Consider the following 6,535-nt stretch of genomic DNA (forward strand, 5'->3'; position numbering starts at 1 on the left):
AGCTGGACTAAGGCCTAAACTTATGTCACAGTTTATTTTGTTGGCACAAGGGTAGGCTAGGGATCCAAACCAGTTGAATCACAGTGAATTTCTGGACATTTCTCAAGGGTTCTGAATAAGAAATGTTCACTGTGTTCTCCAGATATGAATTTACAAGGGGTGACAACAGGGCATAGAAACTGCCTAGGTAGGGTGGGAACCCCAGATGACAGTTCTGAGAGCACCCCCGCTGGAAGCCAAACTTGCCAGAAGAGAGCTCTGGTTCTTGTTCCTTCTTATCTCCTAAGTGAACACCTCTGCGTAGAGGTTTGACAGAGATGGAGAGAAGGTGCTGGAAGGAAGGAGCCCCCCTCCTCCCCAAGTCCATTCCACTTTCTTCCGTGAGTCCTTTACAGAGTACCCAGCCTGCCCCCCTGATAGAGCTCTGTATACTTTCTTCACACCTCCCTCTCCTTTCCTTTCTCCTTCTGCCTCCCTCCTTCCCACCCTCACTCCCTCCTTTTTTCCTTTCTTCCCTCTCTCTCCCTTTCCCCCTTCTCCACTTAGAAATCTGTAATAAAGTTCTTTCTAAAACTCATCCTCTGTGGGCTGTGAATTTTATTCTTTAAATTTGCAAGAAAAGAACCTGAAAGCCACTGGCTCCAGTGGCTGTCAATCATCTCCCGCCCCTGCCCCCCCCCCCCCCCCGCCAAGGATCCTAGCTCTTCAAGTGGAGAAAGCATCCATTGTTCTCAAAGACACCCAATATTTCCGTGTCACAAGGAAAATGTTTCCAGAATGGGTAGCACTATTTTAGGGTTGGAGAGAAAGAGTACCAGAGGGGAAAAAAATCAACACAGAAGCTGACTCATAGGACACATAGAAAATCAGTCCCAGAAATCATTGAAACGTTCATGCTTGAACTTCTGAACTTCCCAAGGAGGCAAGCTGATGGATTTCTTTTTGGTTCAGATCGGTTCGGGTCAAATACGATGTTATTTGCAAATGTGAAAAAAAGTGGACGGTAGATACTGGATTAGTTCAACTTCTTCAGACTGAAAGGGTGAGTGCAGAGTGAAGACAGAAAGAAAAATCCTAACACTTCGTAAGAGGGTACCAGGAAGGTCTGCAGAGTGGGAGCACCTGCATGGTGACAGGCTGTGTCACCAAAATATCTGTTCATCTCACAGTTTAGCTTTTAAGGTTTACTATTTGGCTAACTTCCCAACATTTTTATTTAAAACATAATTTTAATAATCTAAATATAGGCTATAAACCTTCCCAAGGCCTACTGACCTTCTGAGAAATATGTGAACTATAAAAACTAAAAATAAACCAAGTCCCTTTTCTAAAACTTCCAACCATCTAAAAGTCAAAAGGGGCTGTGGATTCCTACAGTTCACTTCACTGAGACTTTGTTACCAATAGCAACAGATAGTTATTTTGAACACAAGCTCTAGCATTGCTCCCCTTCTCCATATTCTTATTGGCAAATGGGCAGAAAAATCTATGGTAACTTCCCACAGTGAAAATAGGAGATGGTTTTAGACAGTCCCAGACAAATAGCAGCTTTGTGCATCAGCCCCTAATGCACGCTCAGAACCTGTGGCTTCAGTTCCATTATTATTTGTGTCTTTACTGATCAGAGCACAAGGTCCCCTCATGGTAAGGGGTCCCCTCCAAACAGTACAAACGTACCTTGCTGATGGTTGAATGACTCATTTGTGAAGAAAGGAGGCACGGAGGTTCTTGTGCTCACATATAAACACTAGGGGACTAGCTGTCTCTTCAAGGGGAAAGGCCTGTTTCCTTTCCTGAAGACTGGGAGCAGAGGTAGCTAATAGCCTGGTGACCTTTGCACTTTCTGTGTGGTCAAGACCATACCAGATCCTTCCCCAAACCCTTATCAGGAGCTGGTCAATCTGTAGAATCCATCTTTATGGAAGATGTCACCTGTGCTTTAAAGAGCGTTTTGATGGAGTCATGTCTTAATTAACTCAATCCCACATGCACAAAAAAACTTATCACCAGAACTTTTTCACCAAATTGTGCTGTGCTTAAATGTTCCAAAATAAAGTACTCAGGGTCAGACTCTGAGAATGGGAGCCAGCACTAGCTACTACGTCCTCTTGAACGGAACTACCTCCCAGTCTCCCGCAGGTCCCTACTCTGCTGGCCATGGTGGTCATTGAGACACCCTCTTCCCCCCCACCCCCCCACAAGTACAGAACATTTCCCCACAAACCACCACTGTGAGGAGAGATGATAATTTGGTGCTAGTTGGGAAGTTTCACCATTGCATGAAAAGCCCTACCAAAGTTAAATCATTTACTTTTGGAAGGGTGATTATTAGTTCTCAAAAATCCTCTTCATTCTTAATCGAGGAAACCCTAAGCACTGTTTCCTACCCGTCTCCCATACAGTTGTTTGCATCTCAAGTGAGGCCAGTTAGTGATGTGTGTGTGGGAATAGTTCTGTCGTCTCTTACAGTCTGATGCACTGACACGCTCTCTCAAACATCTCGCCCACCTTCTCTGAGAGCTGGAATGGCAGTGAGCTCTGTTGTGGTTTTAAAACACACCTTTTGTAAATACCTCATAACATGGTGGAGTCTAGTTCCCTTCCCTTGGAATACTGAATTGGCCTTAGTCACTCACTTTTAAGGAACAGAATTCATGAAGTGTCGCCTTGTGACGTCTGCTGTTACATATTGGTAAAGCAATGCAATGGCTAATTTTCTAGGACACCTACCTGGAGCCTGGAGCTAACGAAGGAGAAGCAGGTTCCCCAGAAACCATGTTAGAGAGGCCACCAATGTGAACCACCTTCCTCCTATTTGGGGTTTCTCTATCCATGTGGCTTCTTACCTTCCCAGAGGCTCCCCCTGCAGGCCTGGTAACATGATATCATTCTGAGAGTGGGTATATAGTGGTAGCATTCAGCTAATCAATTGAAAGGGTAGGAAGCACGTTATCTTTAGATGTGAGACACTGGCAGAATTAATGGCTGCTTTTAATATCCTAAGTGTGGTCATCTAGATGTGTTTTTTTTTAAACTAACAGGAGTTACACAGCTGAATTCTAACATGCAAAACTAGCTTGTCCCTTCTTGATCCATGAAGTGTCGCAGGGGTTGTGTGGAAGACTTCCTGGGTGCGTTTCCTTTCGTCTTGAAGAAAAACTTCTTGCCCTTTCTTCCCCCTTAGGAACAATGGTCCCATTGGACCTGTGTGCAGGACTAGGCAGAGTCCCTTAACTCTGAGAGATCCAGGAGTGTGAAGTCTTTACAGGGTGACTAAGCAGCGGTCCTAAACCTCCCCACGCCAAGCACACACTGAAGTAGGAGTGAAGGGAAGAGCTATGTGTCCCAAAGCAGGACAGACAGCAGGATTTGGAGCTGGGAGCACTGATCACACGTGCACCCCTCACAGGGTTGGAGGCTGGGTAAGGTAAGGCAAGCTGAGAGCATCACTGAGCAGCTCTAAGAGTTGTTTCTCACACCCTAACTCGCCTCCCCAGCCCTTCACATCATTTTCACAGAAGGCATATCACCATCATACCTTACAGCCCCACAGGCTCCAGGAGTCCGAACCCATCTCTCTTGTGTCTTCACCACTCAAAGTACCTTGGTCTTCATTTGGACATCAGTCAAGTCTTTTCCATGGGCTTCAACTGTCCCTGAAGAGAGAGTGGTGACATCATCCCTCCCTCGGCTTGATATCAGTGGGGTTTCGGTGAGGAAAGCTTCAGATAAGGCACTAGTTTTCCTTAAGCTTCCCATAAACCCTATGGGAAGAGCTGACTTCACGTTTCAATCTACTTTCTTCAGCATGATTTTTAAAACCATTTTTACTGAATCCTTGTGAATTTTACATCATGCACCCCAATCCCATTCATCTCCCCATCCTTCCATATCCCCCCTCCACCTTTGCACCCTCCCCTGCAAAAGAGAATACAAAAAATAAAAACAGACACACACACAAAACCTTGCTGTGCTGTGGAAGCTACTGTGTGTCACAGTGTGTCGTCATGCAGTATATCCCTTTGCCCTAACAGCTTTGCTTGCAAATGTTCATTGCAGTGACTCACTGGTCTGGTTGGAGGCCTCTGGCTTCTACTACACTCTCAATACTGGATCCTCACTGGCATCCCTCCCAGATATCCCGTTGTTGCCCTGTGTCATGGAGATCCTGCAGCTTTGGTTCTGCAGGACTGCACTCCAACAGTTCATAGATGGGGTGGATGTTGGGGTGGGCCAACTCAAAGCCCTGGATCTTTGCCAGGGTGGTAGCTGAGTTGATTTGCCCACTAGCTCTCCTATGCTCACCCCACCAGGGCCAGCTCTTCTGCTTTGCCCAGGCTTAGGGCAAGGGCAACCAGCAAAGGGTGGGCCAGCTCTTCTGCTAACCCTCGGGTCCCAGCTCTCCTACACCCACACCACCAGGGTAGGGTCTACCATGCTGCCCAGGCAAGGTGCAGGCCTGCCTGCTCTCCAGAGAGCTTCAGCCAGAAAAGGACAGCTCTCCGATACCCAGGCCAGTTCTCCCACACTGCCCAGGTGTGCGAAGGAGGCGGGCAGCTCTCCTATACTCACCTGCACCCTGCCACCAGGGCCAGCTCTACTGTGTTGCCCAAGCAAGGTATGGGTGGAGCTGCTCTCCTGATTTCATGCCCTCATGGCCAGTTCTCCTATGCTGCCCAGGGGAGGGGCAGGGCCAGCTCTGTGAAGCTCTTGGACATCAAATGGTTCCAGGTGGCAGCCCAGACCAAGGACGATCACATGGCCTTTGCTGGTAACGTGAGCCACAGACATTGACATAGACACCCTACACATACCCCTGCTGCTGCAGGGCCAGAAACCCAGACATGGCCCTTGGTGGCAGCATAGGCTAGGACATCACCATGGCCTCAGGTGACAGTACAGGCTACTCACAACAGGCAGTTCCTCAGCACTCTCGTGTCTCCAGGACCTCCTTTCTTCAGAGTGCACAAACCATTTTGCTTCTCTGTCTCTCCTATCTCTCACTTGGGCAGGCCTCTCTTCACCATGATTTTGGCCCCACTATAAATAGCCCTTGCCTTATAATGGTAGACATTAAAATTAAAATGCCACATTGGAGCTGTCATGGACGGATGGTGTAATTCTTTATATGAGGTATCTCATACTTATTAACTTTTCCCCTTAAAATTGGATGGCAGGTAATGGAAGGCAAGGAATAATAGTGGTCTCTATTTATTTAAATAAGAACTCTCCTAAAAAGAGAGGGCTGGCATAGAAAATCAGGTGCAGAGCCCTTGCTTATGGATTATATTTTGATTGGAATTAAATCTTAGCATCTCAGAATGATAGAGTGTCATCATTCTAAGGCAAGAAGTCATCAAACTGCACCGGCATCTTTGTTTACAGTGTGGACTATTGTGTGTGTCTGGTACTCACACCCCTGCCTACATACATAGTTTCATATACATAACAGAAGATGCTTGCTTCAAAGTAACTTCTCCAGAATCAAGATTTGCAACCCCAGAAAATAATTCCAACTGTGAGAAAATAGTTTTGTGCTAAACATCTTGTAAAAGGAACTAAAATCTTAATCTTGGGTCTCTCCGTACCTTCCTCTATGTACACGTTGTCAGCACTGTCTTCCGGAGTGTTCCATGTTGACCAAATGCTCACTTAGATCCCAGGGATATTGCAGGCAGCAGAGCCTATTAGGAGACGACAGTGTAAAACCTTTAGAGTCTAAGCAACTCTGACCCTGAGTCTAAGGAGCATTATGCGGCTGCTGTGTGGACCTTATCTAGTCCACTGCTAATCTGCCTGGACCCTTTCCTCATGTCACCACATCCTAACTTCCTATCTCTGGATTTTACTGTCTGATTTTTCCTTTGGTTCAGAACTTGCTATAAGCAAACACGGGCTGGCATGTTATCATGTTTATTATTAGTTAAGATGCTTCCAAGATTCTTGGCCATGGCATGGTTGTGAGTTTTGGCTTTCAGCACCAAGTGGGCCCCTTCCCTTCTCTCCCTCTCAGCAGACTGTCATTGAATTTTCTGTGTAGCTGATAATGACTGTGAACTCCGAGTGCTGGCTGTATAGGCATCACGACACTCTGCCTAGTGGTGTGGGGCTCAAACACGGGGCTCCATGCTAGGCAAGCACTCTACCATCTGAGCTGCACCAGCAGTCAGGAGTTTGTCTTTTTCAGGTATCTTGGGATAGGACATATTTGAGACAGGGTCTTACTAGGTAGTCAAGTAACCGCTGGCCTCTAGCGGTCCTATTGTCTTGGATGGAATTTCAAGTGTGTGTCACTATGCCCGGATCCATTTTATTTTAACAAATTCTTTTTTTAAAATTTTAAGATTTATTTTTATGTGTATATGTATTTTGCTTTCAACCATATATGTGGACAACATGCCCTCTTGGTGCCCATGGAGGTCAGAAGACAGCATTGAATCTTCTGGAACTCGAGTCCTGATGGCTGTGAACCACCAACTGGGTGCTGGGAACTGATGCTGGGTCCTTTGCAAACCAAAAACCACTATGGCATTTC

Source organism: Acomys minous (assembly GCF_964271855.1).
Source record: "Acomys minous genome assembly, chromosome: 1".
Taxonomy (NCBI): domain Eukaryota; kingdom Metazoa; phylum Chordata; class Mammalia; order Rodentia; family Muridae; genus Acomys; species Acomys minous.